Source organism: Lathyrus oleraceus, chromosome 5, assembly GCF_024323335.1.
Source record: "Lathyrus oleraceus cultivar Zhongwan6 chromosome 5, CAAS_Psat_ZW6_1.0, whole genome shotgun sequence".
NCBI lineage: Eukaryota > Viridiplantae > Streptophyta > Magnoliopsida > Fabales > Fabaceae > Lathyrus > Lathyrus oleraceus.
The window spans coordinates 55,989,352-56,011,755 of record NC_066583.1 but is presented as its reverse complement, the minus strand read 5'-3'; the positions used below and the strand labels follow the sequence as shown (position 1 = coordinate 56,011,755).

Here is a 22,404-nt window from a genome sequence, read left to right as displayed (position 1 = left end):
CACATATCTCACAATCCGACGAAACTGCGGCTACAGTATTCGGGTTTATGCACATATGATCGACCTTAAGGGCTAATGCGTCCATTTTAGCTTGCATCATGTCTATAGAGCTTATTTCATGCACTCCTCCTTGGGCTTCCTTCTTCTCAACTGTCGCTCGTTCGACTCCCCATGATTGATGGTTTTGAGCCATGTCTTCGATGAGGGCACTAGCTCCAGGGTAAGGTTTGTTCATCAGAGCACCGCCTGCGGCAGCGTCGATGGTCATCTTTGTGTTGTAATGAAGTCCATTATAGAAGGTTTGAATGATTAACCAGTTTTCTAAGCCATGATGTGGGCATGCTCGTAACAACTCTTTATATCTCTCCCAAGCTTCGAACATCGATTCTCCTTGGTTTTGGGTAAATCTAGTTATATGGTTTCGAAGAACGGCGGTCTTACTCGGGGGAAAATATCTAGCAAGAAAAACTCTTCTAAGGTTATCCCAAGTCGTAATGGAATTGGGTGGAAGGGAATCTAACCATGATAGAGCTTTATCTGTGAGGGAAAAAGGAAATAATCTTAAACGTATTGCCTCAGGAGAAGCTCCATTGGTTTTAAAAGTATCTGCTAATTGAAGAAATATTTTTAAATGTTGGTTTGGGTTCTCGGTAGCGAGACCCGCGAATTGTCTCTGTTGCACTAGTTGCAACAGGGACGGTTTAAGTTCAAAATTATTGGCTGGGATGATTGGGTTTACTATACTAGAACTAGGTTCTTCGTTAGATGGTTGAGCGAAATCCTTAAGAGATCTTTGGTTTTGATCTTCGGCCATAGCTCTCTTAATTCTATGAAAGAATAAACGTGCGCGAGCGTAACGTTCAGGTCCCACCAGAGGGTTTACTAAACTTAAACTTCCGGTGCTGCGAGTTCTTCGCATCGACCGACGGGAAATAACCTAAGTCTAAACGATATAACAACAGGAAAATGAAATTTGACGAAATTGTTCCCACTACACCAAAAACTGGAATAGACAGCGCACCTTAAAGGGCGCTTTATTACAAAAGCGCACTCTAAAGTGAAGCGAAAAAATAAGGAGCGAACAACTGGAATAGACAACGCACTTTAGAGGGAGCTTTTGTAATAAAGCGCCCTCTAAGGTGAAGCGAAAAAATAAGGAGGAGACAGAGGGACAACAATACAGGGCGCTTTATAGAAAGCGCCCTCTAAGGTTACCCTTAGAGGGCGCTTTTAAAAAAGCGCTCTATAAGTCCATGTGCATTTCCAGTTTATAAAGCGCTTTTGGAAAGCCTTAGAGAGCGCTTTCATAAGTGCCCTCTTAGGCCCCCTTTAGAGGGCGCTTTTTTTCCACAAGCGCCCTCTAAGGTCCCCTTTAGTAAACATTAAAATTATAACATACTGCGCGTTTTGTTATTTCACTCTCTGTTATTTTCGTTCTTTTTCACGTTAGGGTTCTCACTGCTACGATTTTCGCTATTTCTAAGGCGTTCTCCTTCCACCTCTGTTAGATCTACGACGTTTCCTCCTTCTATTAATTCGTTGTTAGCTGTTCGATTTTGACACCATAGGTATTTTTCTAATCTTCATATTACTTGGTTTCTCTTCTAATGTTCGCTATTGTTCATTTTTGGTTTCATTTTTCTTGGTTCATACATTTATTGAGTATTCTCAACAATAATTACTGTGTTGCAATGCTAGCAATGGAGACTAGGCATTATGGGTTAAATTTCACCAACTGTTCCATTTGTTTCTCGATGTAGAAAAAGGAGGCAACAATATCTAAAACACCTTCTACCAATCAAAGGTACACTATGCAGCTTATGAGGGTATTTATTCTAGCATACATAGCGTAGCTAGTAACTTAAGAAGTTTAGGTATGGATGTTATTTGATAGAGTAAATTAGAGTCGACTATTCTTCTGTTAGCTTTCAGTTAGACCATTATACAATTCTACATATATATTTTCTAGTCAATGTTTATCTTTTGTAAAAACTATATGATGATATATAACTATGCTACAAATTAGTGCATACCACTAATGCTTAATGCATGGTTCATACATTCTCATGCTATTGAAGTCAGAGATATCTGAAAATGTTGAGAAACTAACTCAATAAACCAAATTGTTTTGGTTTTGGGTTGTTGTTGGAGACATGAATGCCCTGCACAGAGACTAACTCAATAAAGCGAAATTGTTTTGTCTCATCCCATTTTTGGTTTCTCTTCTGAAATTGTTTTTTGTTTATTCTAATTAGTAATGGATAATACATGGATGTCTTCCAATCGATTGTCGAGAGAGTACGAGAATGGGGTATCAGAATTCATTAAGTTTGCCGTTGCGCACGCCGAAGACCCCAGTAGAATGATATGTCCTTGCTTGGGTTGTTGTTATGGGAAACGGGTTGGCGCAGTTCAGTTGACATCGCATCTAATGAGGCATGGAATTGATCGAAGTTATACATGTTGGAATTTGCATGGTGAGAAAAGTAACGCAGATATGTTGAACCGGGGGATAGTACGAACGGGATCAAGTGCATTTGTATGTTCTGCACAATGAGAATGAGGTTGATCCGTATGTTGAAATTCACAAGGATGTTCTCCGAGGTTTAAATCCCAATAGAAATGAAAATTGGATAGTACGAGAGCACAATCGATGTTTTATACCTTGGTTTAAGGATCATATTTATTCAAAGTATTATTCATATCCCGCTTCAATAACAGAAAGGTTGAGATGCTTAGCATATGGTCCAAGTTTCCATGTTTTTTCTTATAGCGCATACGCGATTAATGGATACACATTTTATACCAAAGAACAAGATGATAAAAGTACTATGCAGAATAGTGGTGTCACCGTGGTAGCTGAAGCAATGCACATATCAAGTGTGAAGGACTTAAACCCCAAATTTGCAAATCTGTCGTATTTTGGTGTTATCGAGCGCATTTGGGTGTTTGATTATGAGAAGTTTCAGATTCCTATATTTGGTTGCAAGTGGGTTGAAAATAATAACGGCATTCGAATGGATAAGTCAGGATTTTTGCAAGTGGATCTTAATAGGGTGGGATACAAAGATGAGTCTTTTATTCTAGCCTCTCAAGCTAGACAAGTGTTCTATGTCAATGATCCGAAAAGTACGAAATTGTCTATAGTTCTTTTTTCCAACAAAGTAATTGATGAAAACACTAGAGATCAAGGTGATATTGATGTTGAGATTGAATCGTTTACCAGAAATGATCAAGATGAGAATATTATATCAAATGATTCATATATTAGAAATGATCATAATGAGGGTATTTGGATCAATCCAACCGTCCGTGTTGTTAAGAGACATGTAGAACATATTCCAACCAAGAAAAGAAAGAGAACTTAGTGAAAAAGGTACAGGTCAAATGATTTTAATTGTTTTCTTTATTACAGGTAAAATGGCTTTTATTATAGCAAATCGAGTCAGTTGCATAAAAAAAAAGGTATAAATACAATTATATGATATTTATGCATAGAAAATGTTAATTCTTGATCTTATACTTCACCTAACTAATTTTATGATATTTTAGGTTCATGCTATTGATATTGAACAAAAAGAGGTTGTTGCTAAGAAGACTGCGGCTAGCAAAAAAAACATACATCTCAGAGATGCTTTTGCTACTTAGTTTTATTTCTTTTTAAGTTATGAATTGGTTGTATATTTAGAATCTTTAGAAGTTAAACGATTATATATCAGTGGATTGTTGTATATGTATGGATTGTTGTATATAAGGCTTGTTGAATGCAATGTGTGAAAAAGGGCTTCAAATTATACAGTTTTAGGTGTACTGCTTCAATATACAGGTTGTCTAAAATAAATAAATAAATATAGCGCTTTTTTTAAATAAAAAAATTAAATAACCACCCACTTTAGAGGGCGCTTTCCAAAATAAGCGCCCTCTAAACCCTTTAAATTTCCACTTTAGAGGGCGCTTTCCAGTAAAAGCGCCCTCTAAACCCTTAAAAGTTTCCACTTTAGAGGGCGCTTTCTTTAAAAAGCGCCCTCTAAAGTGGCCCTTAAAGGGCTTAAAGAGCCACTTTAGAGAGCGCTTTCACCAGGAAAAAAAGCGCTGTCTTTACCTATGCCAGCGCCAGATTAGAGGGTGCTTTAAAGCGCTGTTATAGGCCAAAAAAAGTGCCCTCTTTTTCCCTTATTTGGCGTAGTGGAAGACAATATGGCTAAGGCATCAGCCATTTGATTTTCATCTCGGGGTACATGATACAACTTTACTGTCTTGAAGAAAGTCAAGATCCTTCTGGTTTAATCTCTATAAGGAGTCAAATGAGGCTGATGAGTATTCCAGTCTCCATTGACTTGGTTAATCACTAGAGCAAAATCTCCATAGATGTCTATAATTTTGACCCTTAGATCGATGGCTTCCTTAATCCCCATGATACAGGCCTCGTACTCAGCTTCGTTGTTGGTTACTTCAAAAGTCAATCTGGCGGAAAAAGGTATGTGTGCACCTTTAGGATTAATGAGTACTGCCCCAACACCATTTCCATTCACGTTTACCGCCCCATCAAACATTAGTGTCCACTTGTCATCGGGATCCGGTCCTTCCTCGACAAGAGGCTCTTCACAATCTTTCATCTTTAAGTACATGATATCTTCATCGGGGAATTCAAACATCATCGATTGATAGTCATCAATTGGTTGCTCGGCAAGGTAATCAGACAAAATACTACCCTTGATGGCCTTTTGCGACGTGTACTGGACATCATACTCTGTCAAAATCATCTGCCAACGAGCCACTCATCTGGTAAGAGCCGGCTTTTCAAAGATATACTTTACTGGGCCCATCTTAGAAATCAACAAGGTAGTATGGTTCAACATATACTGTCTCAGTCGGCGAGCAGCCCATGCCAAAGCGCAACAAGTTTTCTCGAGCAGCGAATATCTTGTTTCACAGTCGGTAAACTTTTTTCTAAGGTAGTATATTGCATGCTCTTTTCGACCAGACTCGTCATGCTGTCCTAATACACACCCCATCGAATTCTCTGTTACTGAAAGGTACATTATCAGAGGCCTCATAGGAACTGGAGGTATAAGAATTGGAGGTTTCTGTAAATATTCTTTTATCTTATCAAAAGCTTTTTGACAATCATTGTTCCACCTGATTGCTTGATCTTTTCTTAGCAATTTAAATATTGGTTCGCACGTAGCTGTTAGGTGAGATATGAATCGTGCAATGTAGTTCAGCCTCCCTAAAAACCCACGAACCTGCTTTTCCGTTCTTGGTTCAGGCATTTCTTGAATAGCTTTTACTTTCGTTGGATCAACCTCAATCCCTTTCTCACTGACAATGAAACCTAACAGCTTTCTAGATCTCACTCCAAATGTACACTTGTTTGGATTCAGCCTCAGTTTGAACTTTCTCAATCTTTCAAACAACTTTTGCAAGTTCACCAAGTGCTCTTCTTCTGTCTGAGACTTCGCAATCATATCATCCACGTACACTTCAATCTCTTTGTGCATCATGTCATGAAAGAGAGTCGTCATAGCTCTTTGGTAGGTAGCACCGGTGTTCTTCAACCCAAATGGCATTACCTTATAACAGAACGTTCCCCAAGGTGTAATGAATGTCGTCTTCTCCATGTCTTCTGGCGCCATCTTGATCTGGTTATAGCCAGAAAATCCATCCAAGAAAGAGAAAACCGAGGACTGAGCAGTGTTATCAACCAACACATCGATGTGAGGTAATGGGAAGTCATCTTTCAGACTGGCTCTGTTTAAATCTCGGTAATCGACACACATCCTGACTTTACCATCCTTCTTCGGCACGGGTACGATGTTGGCCACCCAAGGGGGATAATTGGTAACTGCTAGAAAACCTGCATCCAACTGTTTCTGAACCTCCTCTTTGATCTTGACAGCCATATCAGGACTAGTTCTGCAAAGCTTCTGCTTTACCTAAGGACAATCTTCTCTGAGAGGTAGCCTGTGCACCACAATATCTGTATCCAAACCAGGCATATCTTGATACGACCATGCGAATACATCCACATACTCTTGCAGCATTTCAATCAGCCCTCTCTTGACCTTTTCCTCTAAAGCATCCCCTATCTTGATTTCTTTCTTTGCATCCTCAGTACCAAGGTTAATGACTTCCAACTCTTCCTGATGAGGTTGAATGACCATTTCCTCCTGTTTCAATAGTCTGGCCAATTCTTTGGGGAGTTCACAATCTTCTTCACTATCCTCTTCGGCTTGGTAAATGGGATTATCGAAGTCATACTGAGCCATAACAGAACTGTTTTTAATGGAATCCGCAAGATCAATTCTGCACGAATGATGTTTCATGCTTTATTTTAGAAAAGGGTTCAAGGAAGTCACAAAAAAACATTGCCATTTTTATTGTTTTGAAAATGAAAGTGATAAAAACAGAAAGACAGTGAACACAAATTTGATTGCAAAACGTCCTTTATTGATGATAATCATTGAAAATTTAAAACATGATGTGGCCCTACAATGAACCACTACGCCTTGGGCAGAGCGTAGGGCTTTCATGCAAAATGAAAAACAGAAGAAGATTACTCTGTCTGAAGAGTAACTTGGACTATGTCTTCAGCAGTCCAGTTGTTGATCTTCTCCCCTGGAGCACACGAGCGCACCCAATTATCCATATCACAATCACTATCACCATCTTCATTGTCTGTTGCAAAGACATCCCCGTGATTCATCAATCCAGCACTAGTGAAAGTACACGGCCCTTTCTGATTCTGGACACCCTGCTCTGATGATTGAAAAGGCTGATAATCCTCTTCAAGAACACCTGTAATGATGCAAGAATGATATGTGTATGATGCGTATGCTATGTTTTATCATTTCTCAGGTTTTCAAGAGTCTGTGAAAACCTGAAAAATGATATGCATATGCGGATTAACTTTTTTTTCTTTTTTATGCATTATTTTCTTTTGAAAATAAACATGCTATGATGCAAAATGATGAAACAATGGCTGGTTGGCTGTGTATCATGAGGCACAGGATCAGAACTTCGGCATGAATTCGGAACCGGGAATCATAGAACACAGTCATCAACTTAGAACCCATACTTCAGAACCAACGGTCACCAACAAGAACCAAACAAAAGTCACCAACAGGACACGTCACCAACAGAACAAGTCACCATCAGTACTTGTAAATGATTCATTCCTGCCCCACTCACGGGTGTAATCTAGGTCAGGGTAAGGTCAAGAGAAACGCAGGATAAACAATCCTTTCAAGAATATCATCATATGCACACCAGGTGTATGCAACGATAATACCCCATCAGAATCTGAACTGCTCGTGATACCATGTTCCGCTAAGTGGCGCCATACCACCCGCTTCCCATGAATCACTCTATTCCTAGGTGTCCTAAAGTTCACTCATAGCCTGTGTATTGGGCCTTTTACCTCTTGTGACTCCCACCCAATAGCGAAACAGATACACAGCCAGCACAGTATGCATGAAACAGTAAAGTGCACATAGGATGCAATGCAAGCAGATAAGTATGCAAAGCAATAAATAAATAACACACAATAGACAATAAATAAACGAACGCTAGGAAAGGCCCACTAGGGAAAATAAATCCCCAGCAGAGTCGCCAGCTGTCGCTCCCCGGATTTCCCGAATCCAAGTACAAACGCGAAAAGAGTGGCGCGAAAAAAAGAGTAGAGTCGCCAGCTATGTACTTTTATCCCAAGAGGAGGGAAAGGTAGTACTGCATAACCTAGAGGGAACGGATAAAACAAAGTCTCGAACCAGAGAAAACTGAGTAAGGGGGCCGGTTACGTGAAGGGAAGGTTATCGCACCCCTTCACGTCTGTGGTACTCCACAGGATCCACGCTTGCTATTTATGTCTAAAGTGTGTGTATAAAAAGTCCTATATGTGATGCAAAAGAGAGAAAATCAAACTAGGGAAAAGAAAAAAAGTTATTGCTCGCACATGCCCTACCCTGCTGCATACGTATCTCAAGAAGGATTGAGAATCAGAGCACCGTAGCTCGGCTAACCTGTTTTGTTTGTTTTGTGTTTTTTAGATGAACGACGTTACTACGCAATCTACCGGATGCTCGACCTTTGGAGACTTACTCACCTGTAGTATAAGGAGTTAATGTGTTCTTAAGAAAAGAAAATCAAAGAGTTTGTTTGTGTTTTAGGAATGCTCGTGCAAAAAGGAAGTCCTAGACGAAGGAACCGTGCTACCTTAATTGACATGCAAACGAGAGACTATACGAAGCCTAGCAATCCTATGGGGGAGACGATCACACCACAAAAAAAAGCATATAACATGAAGTAAACACACCAACAAGGGGGCTCAAACATACATGGGTAGGGGCTTTAGTCAAGAGGGGTCATATCAACCTCGACAAACAAGCCATGGAACAGTAATCAAATGGGCTCTTAACCACTGACATTGAACGTCAGGGTGAGCAGATCAAAAGGGTAATGAGGATGAGACCTCATAGCTCTTAACCCTGGATAGGGTGAGCTCATGACAAAGTGTGGGGGTTCAGAAAGATGGAACCCTCTCCACTGACTGACCGGACAAAAGATCTTGGGCTTTTGTTCTGAAGCATCGACACGTAGTGTGAGCATAAAGGACGACACACTGAATAACGGGGGATTGACTACTAATCCCTTTTATCCTTCAATTGCCTCTTCACGGAGGTCTTTAGCACTGGTGCCTCCTCTTGGAGGTCTTTGGGCACAAAAGTAAACACACAAAAACATTGCCTCCTATCGAAGTCTTCCAGCTAAGAAAGCGGTAAAATGCGGGAAAGATGTAAAAGGGATCAAGAGATCTACCACACGGATAAATATCCGAAGTAACAGCAACTAAAGAAACAAGAAACCCAAAGATCTCTCAAGCTAGCACCATCAAAGAAAGCAAGTCAGCAAAGCAATCAGAATAAATCTCCAAATGGTATCCCACAAATAAAGTGGAATACCAAGCAAGCTATCTCTTCAAGAGTCATGTGAGCCCTCACAAAAACTCAACAAACAAGTTAGAATAACAAGACGGGGTGCAATCAAGAGTAGCACCAAACAGAAGAATCATAGCAGCCACATGAACCATGCTATTAAAGTTCACAAAAAGCTCACATAAAACAACCAAGGATAGGAGGCCTAAACCTCTTGTCAAACAAATGCATCAAAAGGATATCAAAACTCAAAGTCAGGGGGAAAGGCTCCACACATCAAGACATGACATACATACTAAAACATGTGCAAAAGGATTGGTTTCAACACTCAAACGAAGTGGCACAAGTGCCTCATGCTAAGCAAGCATCAAAATGGGGACTAGAATGCAAACAGCAACTTCAAAAATCCAAATCAAATCAAAAATTCATCCTAAATTCATGGGAATTTAACACAAGGTTCCACAAAACATATATAAACATCATGCAAAAAATCAGGAGCATCCAGATTCATTTGATATGAAAACAAAAATCGAGAAATTAAGAATGCAAAAACATGTCCAAAAACGCAACATTTAAATTCATGTGTCAAACCTTAGCAAAATGACATAGAAAATAATCAAACCAGTTACCACATCTTAGTATCATGTATGAGGATGGTGTGTGCAAAGTCTTGGGCCAGAATGATTAAAATATGGGATTTCATGAAGGTTTGAATGCAAATGGTCAAAAATGCACATAAATGGATCAGAAATTCATATTAAATTCCACGTGTCATGAAATAATCGGGCAATGGTACCAAAAAAATCAAGGACTCAACAGGGATCACTCACAGAAAATTTCGGATTTTTTTGAGTATTTTTGCTATTTTTAAAAAATAAAATAAAACGGGATGAAATATGTACGTGGCATGTGACACATAAGCAACAATATCAATTGGTCCAAAAGTCACTTAAGTGAATAATTAAAATAAATCAAAAACAAAAATCAGAAAAAATGTGGGCCTTTGGATCAAAAGACAAAGTCAACAAGATCTGACGGCTATGGGATCGTCTTCTTCCTCAAGACACTCCGGCCGTGAACAGTAACGTCGGCGGGATTCCGGCCACCTCCGACGGCGGCCTCCTCCGCGTGCGGCCCAGAAATTCACGAAAATGGGGCTACCCCCCCCCCCCCCCCCCCTAAACCATATGCTAGGAACTCAAAAATCACATTAGTTTTTCATGAATCCTCACCAATCTCTCCAATCACAACCAAAAAGTTTTACCATCAAAACTTAAAATCAAGATTTCTCACTCAATATTGCATCATTTTAAAAAGTGAACACATCTACATCATCACCATAACATGTAGTTTCATTTAGGCATAAAAAATGAGCAAAATAAGAGGGTCGGAATTTGAGTTACCAGAGATGGCGCCTTCCGAAACTTCAGTAGGGTGACAAGATAAACTCCAGAATACCTCCCTTGACCTTCTATGAATGTTTGATACCGTTGATTGTGCTTGAAACGGTCCAGATCTTGAGATTAAAGAAGCAACCTCCATTAAAGCTCTGCTTAGGAACTGCTTGGAATGGCTCAGATGAAGGGTGGTTTATGATCCTTAGAGTGTGTAGATCAGGAATATGCTATTGGTTTTCGTTTTCCATGGATGTATGGAGAGGTTTGATGAGAATCAAGTGTGAGATGTTTTTTGGAAAGGCAGATTTTTGGAGTGTATGGAGGTTGCACGAATTCGGGTTTGCTCAAATGAATCTTTAGAATTTATACCCTGGTTTTTGTGGCTTGGTACACCAGTAAGCTTCGCTAGGCGAGTGAGGTAGCGAAGGGTTCGCTAGGCGAGTACTTGGCGAGGTTTCAGCGAACACTCCTAGACTTGGATAAAAGCGCAGCTAGCAGTTACTCGCTAGGCAAGCATCCAGCGAGCAGGTAGCGAGCATCCAACGAGCAGGTAGCGAGCAATTCCAGTAGCAACATCATTAAGTTTCGCTGGAGCGAAGGAGGAAGCGTGGGCTTCGCCTAGTGAAGGATTGCTCGCCTAGCGAGCATGATGTAACACCTCAAAATTTGCCCTCCTCTCTTGGGACTAGCATTAACATTTTTTGCATATCATTTTAGGTCATTAGGCATTTCATATTGCATAACATGTGGTTACATAGTGCAAGCTATCTTCCCAAGTCTTGATCAGAAGATGAGGAAGTCAGAAGGTGCAAGCTAGGGTTTAATGACTGATCATGGGCCATCTGAGGATTGGACTGTGAATTAGGGTTTCATGATTTCCAAGGATATTGGTCTTCATCTTGTTTGAATTGATACATCATCATCATCATGGTTGGATGTCATCAGGAGATTGGAGAAGATTCCTTGAGATTAGGGTTTTGACCACTGGTCAACCCTAATCAGTTGTATTGGGCCAATCAGGGCTGGATCAGGAGATGGGGTTTGTGAAGGAGATGAGGATAATTTTGTGATTATATTGTGATTATTGAGGCTAGGGTGTCACCCTTGAGCCATTTCAGTTGGAAATTGGGGTTTAAATTGATCTATGCATTGCCAGATTCATCTGTCAGATGAAAAGTCAACTGTGGTCAACTGTACATGATCTGATGGATTTGGAGGTGGAAATGAGTTGAAGACACTTCATTCTTGTTGGAACAAGTGTTGAATGACATCTCAAAGCTTAAAAATGAAGAAAATCAAGTCAGGACAAAAACTGCCAAAAATAGCAACTGACTTGTAATAGAAGTTTCCAAAAGTGGAAAGTTTTTGACCTCAAAAACAGAAGTCCAAGGAAGCTTCAAATGAAAAATTGTTCAACATGACAGATGTAGGTCTTGTTCTCACCTTTCCAAAAAGTCCAAGAACTTGAAAATCCAATGTACGGTTTGCAAAATATGGCTCATTGAATTTCAGAAAAGACCGTAATCAGGAGGCCATAACTTCCACATGGTTTGTCCAAATTGCAAGTTCTTTATATGCACAAACTCCATTTGACATGTACTTTGAGGGTGCATCATTGGATTTGTTCAAAAATGGCCAAGGCAAAAAGTCACTTTTCAACTGGACAGCTGAATTGGACCAGGGGCAAAATTGTCCAAATCTCAAAATAATTGGAATTTTTGAATGGGACTTTTTCCAACACCTCAGGAATGGCATTTAGAGTATGTTTGAATATTCATTTCATGGCTATGTCTCATAATGTGAGTTTTGGCATGAAAAGTGAAAGTGCACAAATTGGCCTTTTTCTACCACATAGTGAAATTGCACAATAGGCATCCAATTGAGGTGGGAATTGTTTCTACATATTACAAGTGGTATTTTGGACATGTTGAAACCATAATTCAGCTGCTATTTGGACTGTTATAAGGCAAGGGCATTTTTGGCCAAATTGAAGAAAAGTGCATTTAGCTTAACATTGCAATTTTGATTAATCATTTGTTAATCATGATTAAGGCTGAGTATATATATTCCTAATCACTCCATAATCATAACGGAATATCACAATTACCAAGAACAGATCTAGATCTCTCACATTCTCTCAAAATCTCAAGAACACCAAAATCTTCAAATTCATCAAACTCCTTCAATTGTTGATCAATTTTCGAATTTCCTTTTGTGTTAATCTTGCATCATCTTCCTCTACATCTGTTTGTGGTTCTCATCATCAATTGATCCACCAATTGCAACTGTCCAACATTGCATCGCCTATGGCAAATCAAAAATTCTCGCACTAGGAGTGAAAGCAGTTGAACTTGAGCTTAGCATTCATCTTCCTGAAGCGTGTTCTACATCTGTTTTCATGATTTGAAGCTCGAAGCTCGCGGATTACTTGCCGTCATCGAAATAAGGTGCGAATCCGAGTCTCATTATTTCTTGAATTGAGATGTGGTTTTTGTAGTTCATTCATTGCTGAGCGTGCTGCAATTTGTAGTTTTCGATTTGGTTGATTGTAGAAGGAGATATAGTGATTTTTAGTTTTGAATGTGAAACTTTAAATGATCGATCCGGTTCGTATAGTTCGATTTAGGTTGTTTAGGTTATATATTCATGATCTATGCGTCGATACCTTTCCAATGACTATTCGTTTGTGAGTTTTCATTGAGATTTGAGCAAAAACCGAGTTTGGAGTGGGAGCGGGAAAACGCGAGGAAGACGATGTACATTCTGGAAATACAGTGCTCAATCCGTTTTCGCTGGCTGAGAAATTTGAAACGTGTTTACCGCGTTACTGTTCACGAAATTGCAATACTGCTATTAACCAATTTAATTAATTAATATTAATTCTAAATAATTATTTAAAAATCACCAACACATTAAAAAATTCATAAAAAATAGTAAAAAAATCAGAAAAATATGGAAATTTTTTCTATGACTTTGTTGATGAGTGTAGAATTTTTTTGACCTATTGGTCAAAGTTGTGCTTGGTAATAATATTATTTGGCTTAGGCTTGTTTCACATGTATGATGTTTTGACACCTTGCACCATTTTAATTGTGAAATGCACATGCTTGCAAATAAATTCTTGAAAATTTTTGTAGTGGTTCTTGACTCATTGAGGATTATTTATATGTAAATTTCATGAATTTTTGATACCTGGTTAGAGAGCAGCAAATTCTGGAACTTAGGTGTGACAATTTGTGTCACACCTCTTGATGTCAACTTGTTGAATTTAATTGGATGACCTATACATGTTAGAATTGAATGAAATTTTGCATGATGATTGGTTGGCATGTCGTGATGTTGTATGCATTTTTGTAGAATTTTTCACTGTATTTTCAATTTAATCTTGATTTTTCATTTCTGGTTGTTGAAATTGCAAGCTCATATGACATAGGTTGGTAGATTGATTGGGAAATCCTCATATTGTATTGTATGGCCATGAAATTTGATATGCATGAACTAGACACATGTTAGGACCTCCCTGTTTTGGTCTCATCCATTTCTTTTTAGTTTTCAATGAGATATTAATTTTTGAAGTGGATGTATGCATTGATGGTGTGAATTGGAGCATGAAATTGTGTCTGTTTTTGTTGATTTTCATTGACATGGTTCCATTTGCCCAATTGAGCTCAAATTTGACATGGTAGACCTTGATTGACCCCTGTTTAGGTGTATTTAATTTGAGATTTTTTTGATGTGTTTTGGCATGGCTTTGAATGCAATACTTCTGTTTGTATATTTGGTGCTTCATTTGAACCAATATGGATTGTTTTGTGCATGAATTGAACATGATGGATGATATAAACATGAGACCAATGATGTTTGCTTGTGTTTGATGATAATTTGATGTTGGATGATGAATACCTTGCTGTTTTGAGTTTTTTCTTGCTTTTGGACCCTAGGCTTGGCCTAGTGGTCTAGTTACTAATATTTGCTTGGTTTTTCAGGATCAAAAGCATAATGTACATGGAGAATGATACAAGTTGATTTTAATTGATGTTGTGGATGTTTGTACACTAACATAACATTGTTTTGTAGGTGTTGGAGCTTGGGCTTAAGCCTTGAGCTTGCTTTGTGTTGTATTGTTTAAACTGTTTGATTGTTTGCTGTACAATTTGTCTGATTGAATACTGACTGAGTTTGATTGTTTCCAGGTACTTTAGTTGCTCAGTTCCTTGTGAACTATTGTTTTGCTTTGCTTAAGCAACTTGCATTTGAGGTATAACTTTCTTACTTCATGTAGTCTGGAGACCCGGCTGTTACCGGGCCGGGCAAATTGTCTGAAGTCCTCCTTAAGAGGCAATGCTTGTGTATGTTTATTTTTAAGCCCAAGCAGGTAAAGCCCTTCAAGTAAGGCAATGGGTGGAAGGTAGGGACAAGCAACCTGTCCCCCACTATTCAGTGAGTCTTCTCCTTGCTCCCATTACATGGTTGTAGCATTGAGATCAAAAGCCCAAGATCTGTGCAGTGCACAATCGAGTCTGAGTCACTGAGTATAGAAGGGTTCCCCTATTCTGGACCCATGCTCATTTGTCGGCTCTCCCTGGTTAGGGATAAGAGCTGTGAGGTCTGATCCTCACTTCATCCTATCATCTGCTTCACCTTAGCCTCGTAATGGCAAGGTTAAGAGCAAACACAGCCTGTACAGACGATTGCTTAGGCAGTCAAACCTGATTGATTGAGCCCCCTTGTTTGGCTATAGTGCGTGTTATGTGGATATCTGATTGACATGCTTGTTTGAGATACCTGTTCTCATTTGATGATATATGATTGTATGCTTGTGTGCTAGCTTCTTTCCTGGTTAGGTTAGTTTGCTTATGCAAGTAGGATAGAAAACCGAACTTAGGGTTAACGATGCATGACAACATTAGGCTCGAGTCTCAGCTCCCTAGTTGTGTATCTTTCCCCGGTTTCTGGTTAGCAATTTAGTCCCTTTCAGGGGAACTACATCGCCCTGATCCTCGTGCCAGACGAGGTATGTAGGCAGGTGGTCGTGCGAGACCACTCCGGGCAACCTTTTTCTTTTTTGCGTGTGTTGACTTGTTATCTGATTGCATGTTTGGCTCGGATGCCGACGTAAGTCCAGTAAGTGGCTGTCGGGCTCCACGTTTGCCGTTTTGAGCATGTTTTGGTTCGGATGCCGACGTAAGCCCAGTGATTGGCAGTCGGGCTCCACGTTTGCCGTTTTGTGCGTGTTTTGGTTCGGATGCCGACGTAATTCCATCCAGTGGTTGTCGGGCTCCATGTTTGCCATCTGTTTGTTGTTTTGTGTTGTTTGGCGTGCGTAAGCCGAACTACAGTGGCTCTGATTCTTGTTCCAGACAAGATATGTAGGCATAAGGTGCGATACCTTATCGAGCCCGTTCTTCTTAACCCCACCTGCGTTCCCTGTGTGTGTGTGTGATGTATGTTTATAGCAACCTTATCTTTCTAGAACGTGGATCCCGTCGAGTACGACGGACGTGAGGGGTGCTAATACCTTCCCCTTGCGTAACCGACTCCCTTACCCTTTCTCTCTGGTCGCGAGACCATGTCTTTCCAGGTTTCTCTGAGCGTTTCCTTTCCCTATCTTGGGATAAATAACGTTTAGTGGCGGCTCTGTGTGTTTTATTTTTGAGTCTCGCCGGTTTTTTTCGCAGGATGCGACAGCTGGCGACTCTGCTGGGGAAATAAAACATGTTGACCTATGCTGGTCCATCGTCCCTAAGCGAGTCTCTCCTAGCGCTTTAGGATAGGTTTGGTTGCTTGTTTTGTTTATTTATTGCATTTATTATACTAACCATTGTTTATATACTTGCATTAAATATGTGCATGCATCATTACTGTCATGTTGCCATCTTCCTCTGCAGGTGGTTCTGTTACTTTGGGGTGGGTGTTCTGAGTGGGGCTAAAACCCAGGCCCGAGTATACACCTAGGACTAGTGTGGTCTCACGTTGCCTCTTTCATGTTAAGTCAACATGTGCCTGGCGGCGTGATGTGCCACAAGCCGGACGAGACTCACTTGATAGTGCTCATCTCTGTGGATATTCCGCTTTGTTTGAGTCATTCCATTTGAGTTGTTGACTCTGGTGACCGATCATTCCCGGATCTTTGGTTTAGACGATTTTAAGGGAGCTACAATGGCACACCCGAAAGGGCAAACCCATTGAGTATCTCCGCCCGATTGTCGAGACCATTATCCGCCTTAGGATGACTTGATTAGAACTTACCTGTGAGGGGAGGGTTGTTCTGTCAGATGTTTGTTCAGATAGCCTTCAGATGGTGACTTTTGATCTGTGATTCAGAGACATAATTATAAGTCGGATTTATGGTCATTTATTGCCGTGACGCCGGAGTGCTGTCCGTGACTTATCAGTGGGGATCCGTTTATTTCGGATTCCCCGGGCCGAGATATTTTATCAGTGGGGATCCGTTTATTTCGGATTCCCCGGGCCGATTCAGATGGTGATGGTGTGTCTGCTCAGAGATGGTCTGGTGTTGATGATGATGATGATGCATCTGTCTTCCGTTTATTTCGGAACCCGTGGGTCAGAATTGGGATTGTACATTCCTCAGATGGTTATGATCAGTTCAGAGCCCAGATTCAGTGCAAATGATCAGATGGCTTGGAGGATGGCAACGCATTGCATTCATTCATCAGCATCATTACATTTTGCATTAATTGCATCTAACCCATGTTTACCCATATGCAGGGACACTTTTGATCGAGATTCTGGTTGAGAGATTTCTGTTCAGATATGAGGGCCGGTTTGAAAGACAATGTTGCCTACAGTTTCTTTGATCCAGAGATTGGTGTGCTCAAGGATATGGTAGCATTGATTACTCCTGACCATGTGGGGATGTTTAGAGAGTCATACGGTGGTATTCTGAAGACGGTTTTCAGGCTCACTGACTGTGATAGGAGTGCCATTCATACTCTTCTTCAGTTCTACGACCCGGGGCTGAGGTGCTTTGTATTTCCGGACTATCTGTTGGGACCTCTGATGGAGGATTATGTCAGCATCCTGGGTATTCAGATCCGTGATCAGATTCCTTTTCATGTCACCAGAGCAGGGCCAGATGTCCTTGGAATTTCACGTGCTCTTTATTTGAGTCCGGAAATGGTCAAGGAAGGTTTGAAGGAAAAAGGAAAGCTACCCGGGTTTCATTTGAGTTTCTTGGAGGCCAATGCCAAGGAACATGCTGCTGTGGGTAACTGGAAGACGGTCTGTGCTCTGATTGCTGTGAGCATTTATGGGATTGTGTTGTTTCCTAACCAGAAGAATTTTGTGGACCATAATGCTATCAGATTGTTTATACAGAGAAACCCTATTCCTACCCTGATTGGAGATGTGTACTATTCAGTGCATAACAGGAATGAGAAGAGGCGTGGGGGTCTGGTCAGATGCTGCTCTCAGTTGCTCTTTAGATGGTTCATGGGGTATTTGCCTTCCCGAGGTGCTTTTGTTCAGATTGACCCTAGTGTCAAGTGGTCCTTCCGATTGATGGGTCTGCGGGCTGATGACATTGCTTGGACTCATAATGGTTTAGCTGGTTAGGACTTCATATGTAGTTGTGGGAGTTTACCTAATGTGCCTTTGGTGGGAGTTCAGGGTTGCATTAATTACAACCCGATGCTTCTCCGGAGACAGATGGGGTTTGCTATAGAGGGTCCTCCTCTCGGGCGAGAGATTCAGGAGTCCTTCTATTTCCCGATTGATGGTAACCAGACCAAGTTGAGGCAGGTATTGGACGAATGGCGAGATATCCAGAGGAGGGGTAAGGTTCCTTATGGCAAAGTCAACTGCCGGTATTTTCCACTATTTGAGGATTGGTTGCGGAAGAGGATTGAGTCTACATTTCTACCGTTCCCTGGAGGTGACTCAGTGTGTCCTAGGATTGAGGGTCCAAGTTCTTTTGTCAGCATGGATGAGTTCTTAGAGGTGAAGCGGGAACGAGATCAGCTACTTGCAGAGAAGACGGAATTGGAGATGAGTGTCGCTCGGGTTCAGAGAGCTAATCAGGAGCTCAAAGCAAAGATGGAAGATCAGGATAAGCGGCATGCTTTGGAGACCAAGCGATTTGAGATGGATACAGCCTACTATGGGAAGGTTAGTCAGGCTTTGGCATCTTCAGCAAAGGAGCATGATATCACTAAGGAGAAGCTGTTCAGAGCATCAAAGGTGATAGAAGATGAGAAGAGGAGGCAAATCCTAGTCAGGGATCAGAGGGATGAGAGAGCCAGAGTCCTCGCTGCAGAGTGGGAGGCGGAGAAAGCAAAGATCAGGGCCGAGAGAGATCATTACATGGCAGAGAGAGACCACTACTTCAGACAGATGAAGATTCATCAGAAGGAAGTTGGAAGACTACAGCAGGAGAATACCGAGCTCAGGTTCGCCGCAGAGTTCGTAAGGATGGAAGGCGAGATAGGGCCATCTGCGGGACCCTCATCCAGTTAGATCTTTCTTTTGTTGTGAATTACCGTCAGGCTTGTTGACGGAATTCACTTGTCTGTATTTCTTTCCTATTCTGGAGGATTGTATCTGACCTTATCTGGTTGATGTATGACTATGGCACTGATTGTGCACTTTTGCTATGTGATGGTGATTTTTCATTCAGTGATTGGTTTTCAAGCTTTATTTGCTTTGCTGTATGCACTCTCACGAGCACACACATGGTTGGGGGTATCATGCTAAATCACATATCTCCGATCTGCACGACAAAATCAAACACTGCTAATCAGAATATTGATGCCGGATTATTATTTGTCTCGATGATGCCAGGGTCGAGAGACAGAGTGTCCTTCATATGGATACGCACTGCATACATGCATAATCATGATAACTTGTGTTTTATTTTGCAGGTGACTATTACTAACGTGTTTGTTTGTAACCAGGAATCATTGCTCGCGCTCGAAGGGTAGTACACCTGCACTCAACTCGCCCTCACAGATATTACACAAGAAGAAACACTCCCAGACTCATGGAGCTTCCCAGTGCTGATATGCTGGAATTGAAGGAGAAAATGACCGAGCTGATCAATATAATGCAAGGTTTTGCAATTGGTCAGAAAGCGCTGGCGGATAAAGTTGAGAAACTCGAGCGGGTTTCTGCTCAGAACAGTGGGGTCAACCTGGACGGAGTCTCCAATCAGGGGCTGGGTGGATCCAAAGATGGTGGTAAAAGAGCGACTGTGGGTTTGGTGAATGACAATGCTGCTGGTTTTGGTGCTGGTGGTCAACCTGGGCCCGGTCTGGGGCAGAATTTGAAGGACAATTTTGTGCCTCCTTTCTATGGGTTTGATGATGACAGGGAGGAAGACAGAGAGGCTGATCAATTCTCCATGCACGATGAGCCATTTGGTCAATATGGTGTCCAGCCACAGAGCAAAGAAATTCAGTTGCTGGCAGAGAAGGTGAAGGCTCTGGAAAGCCATGCCACGCCTGGGGTGGTAAATATGTCCAACATGGGGCTGGTTGAGGGGATTGTGATCCCGCAAAAGTTCAAGGTGCCCGCATTTGACAAATATAATGGAAGTTCTTGTCCAGAGACCCATCTCCAAGCTTTCGTTCGCAAGATCTCTGCGTATACAACTGATCAGAAGCTATGGATGTATTTCTTCCAGGACAGTCTGTCCGGAGGATCCTTGGAGTGGTATACCAAGCTGAAATCTGCTGACATCAAGAGTTGGCAAGATCTTGGAGATGCATTCTTTAAGCAGTATCAGTTCAACGCTGATATGGCTCCGAGTCGCACCCAGCTGCAGGGTATGTCTCAGAAAAACAACGAGGGGTTTAAAGAATATGCTCAACGGTGGAGGGAGTTGGCTGCCAGAGTTCAACCGCCGCTAGTGGACAGAGAGATGTCTGATCTCTTCATGGGTACCCTGCAAGGGGTTTTTGCTGAAAGGATGGTGGGTTGTCCGGTAACCAACTTTGCTGATATTGTGGTGGCGGGTGAGCGAATTGAAAGTTGGCTGAAAATGGGGAAAATCCAGGGTGGTATTGCTTCATCATCAGGATCGAAGAAGCCGTTCGGGAACGGTCAGCGCAAGAATGAGGGTGAATCGAGTGCTGTGTATGCCCAGGGAGGACGCGGTAGGGATCGTTACTACCAGCACGTTGCTGCGGTAACCATCCCTGCTGGTAATCATTCTGCACGACAGCAGCGTCAGCCACCTCAACAGAGAGCCGGGTACCAGATGAGAGGAAAAGGGGTTGATCGCCATTTTGACAAGCCGCCCGTGACATATGCTGTTCTGTTCAAAAAGCTGATGGATCTTGGGTTGGTTCAGCCAAGGGCGATGGTTCCGATGAGATCAGATCAGAGGCCTCCTAACTATGATGAGAACGCCCGGTGTGAATTTCATTCTGGTACACCGGGGCATAACATTGAGGGCTGTAGAGCATTCAAGAATGTTGTCCAGGACCTGGTGGACTCCAAGGCTATCAATTTTGCGCCGTCACCGAATGTTAATGCTAATCCCATGCCAGCACATGGTCAGGCAATGGTGAGTGCAATTGCTGAAGATTCGGATCACGCCTGTGTGATGGGTGAAGAGACTGATGGTAACTGCAAGTTTGATGGTTGGATAAAGCCGTGCGTACCAGGGATGGAAGTCCAAAACTCGAAGGCTTAAAGAGATCAGCACTGACACTCATCTGGAAGAGTAATATTTCTTGTTTTCAGTTTATTTGCATGAAAGCCATACGTGTTGCCCGACACGTAATGGTCCATTGTAAGGGCCACCTCATGTTTAAATTTGCATTTTCTGCATCATTAATAAATGGATGTTTTTCAGTCAAAAAACGGTGTTCCCTGTTTTTCAATTATTTTTGCAGTTTAAAAACAAAATAAAAATGGCAATGTTTATTTTCATTTTCCTTTTTTGATTTGTCTCGTCCCAACTTCAAAAATAATTCTCCGGATCTCGTTGATAACAATTTGGTTACCCCTCATATGACTTCGACAAACCGATCTATCTTGCTGAAGAAGAAGACGAAGAAGATTGTGATCTGCTGGAATTAGCCAGATTGCTGAAACAAGAGGAGAAGGTGATTCAGCCGCTCGAGGGCGAGTTGAGATTGTTATTCCAGGTACCGCCGAGGTCAGGAAGGAAATAAAAATCCGGGCCGTTTCAGAGGCAAGCCAAAAGCGGGATGGTAGGCTTGTTGAAAGAGCATATGAATGTTTCTACTTGGTCACGTCAGGATACGCCAAGGTCAAACACCGATGTCGTTGCTCACAAGCTACCATAGAGAGAAGACTGTCCTCTAGAGAAGCAGAACGCCAGTGCCTATATCAGAGAGCCATGGTGACTTCGTTTCATGATATGATTCATCATGAAATGGAATGCTATGCTATGACATGATAGCAAAGTCCCAGTCAGAAGAGGGGCATCTGGCAGACTGGGGGCAAGTCGTTTGACCAGTGGAGATAATTCAGACTGAGGTTGAATTAGAATGAGTGCACTATCAGAGTGCGATCCGGTAAGATGTTGGGGGGTCATTATAAGAGAGGAATCGAGGTTGATCCTGCTAAAAAAAAAAAAAAAAAAAAAAAAAAAAAAAAAAAAAAAAGAGAAACGCCTGAACCGAGAAAGAAAAAGAGAGGTTCGTGGTTTCTTAGAAAGGATGAACTATCTGTCATGGTTCACATCTCATCTAACAGCCACGTGCGAACCTATATTCAAGATGTTGGAAAAAAAATAAAAAGATCAAACGGTCAGGTGAAATAATGATTGCTAAGGGGCATTGAAAAATAAAAGAAAAATTGCGGGAACCTCTGATTCCGATGTCTCCTGTGGAGAGAGACTGTTAATCTGTACTTGACGGCCTTCGAGGGGTCTACGAGGTGTATTGGGTCAGCATGACGCGTCTTGTCGAAAAGAGCATGCAATTTACCTTAGCAAAAAGTTTACCGACTGTGAAACAATACATTCACTGTTCGGGAAAACTTGATGTACTTTGGCATAGGCTGCTCGCCGACTGAGACAGTATATGCTGATTCATACCACTTTGTGGATTTCCGAGATGGATCCGATCGAGTATGTGTTT

General features: G+C 41.5%; 1 non-coding gene across 1 annotated transcript; it reads left to right on the top strand.

The window, feature by feature from the left end:
• Nucleotides 1-323: 323 nt before the first annotated feature.
• On the top strand, nucleotides 324-430 carry LOC127088718 (small nucleolar RNA R71). Its single transcript, XR_007790542.1, has one exon. It is a non-coding gene; the product is annotated as a small nucleolar RNA R71 (small nucleolar RNA).
• Nucleotides 431-22,404: the final 21,974 nt, after the last annotated feature.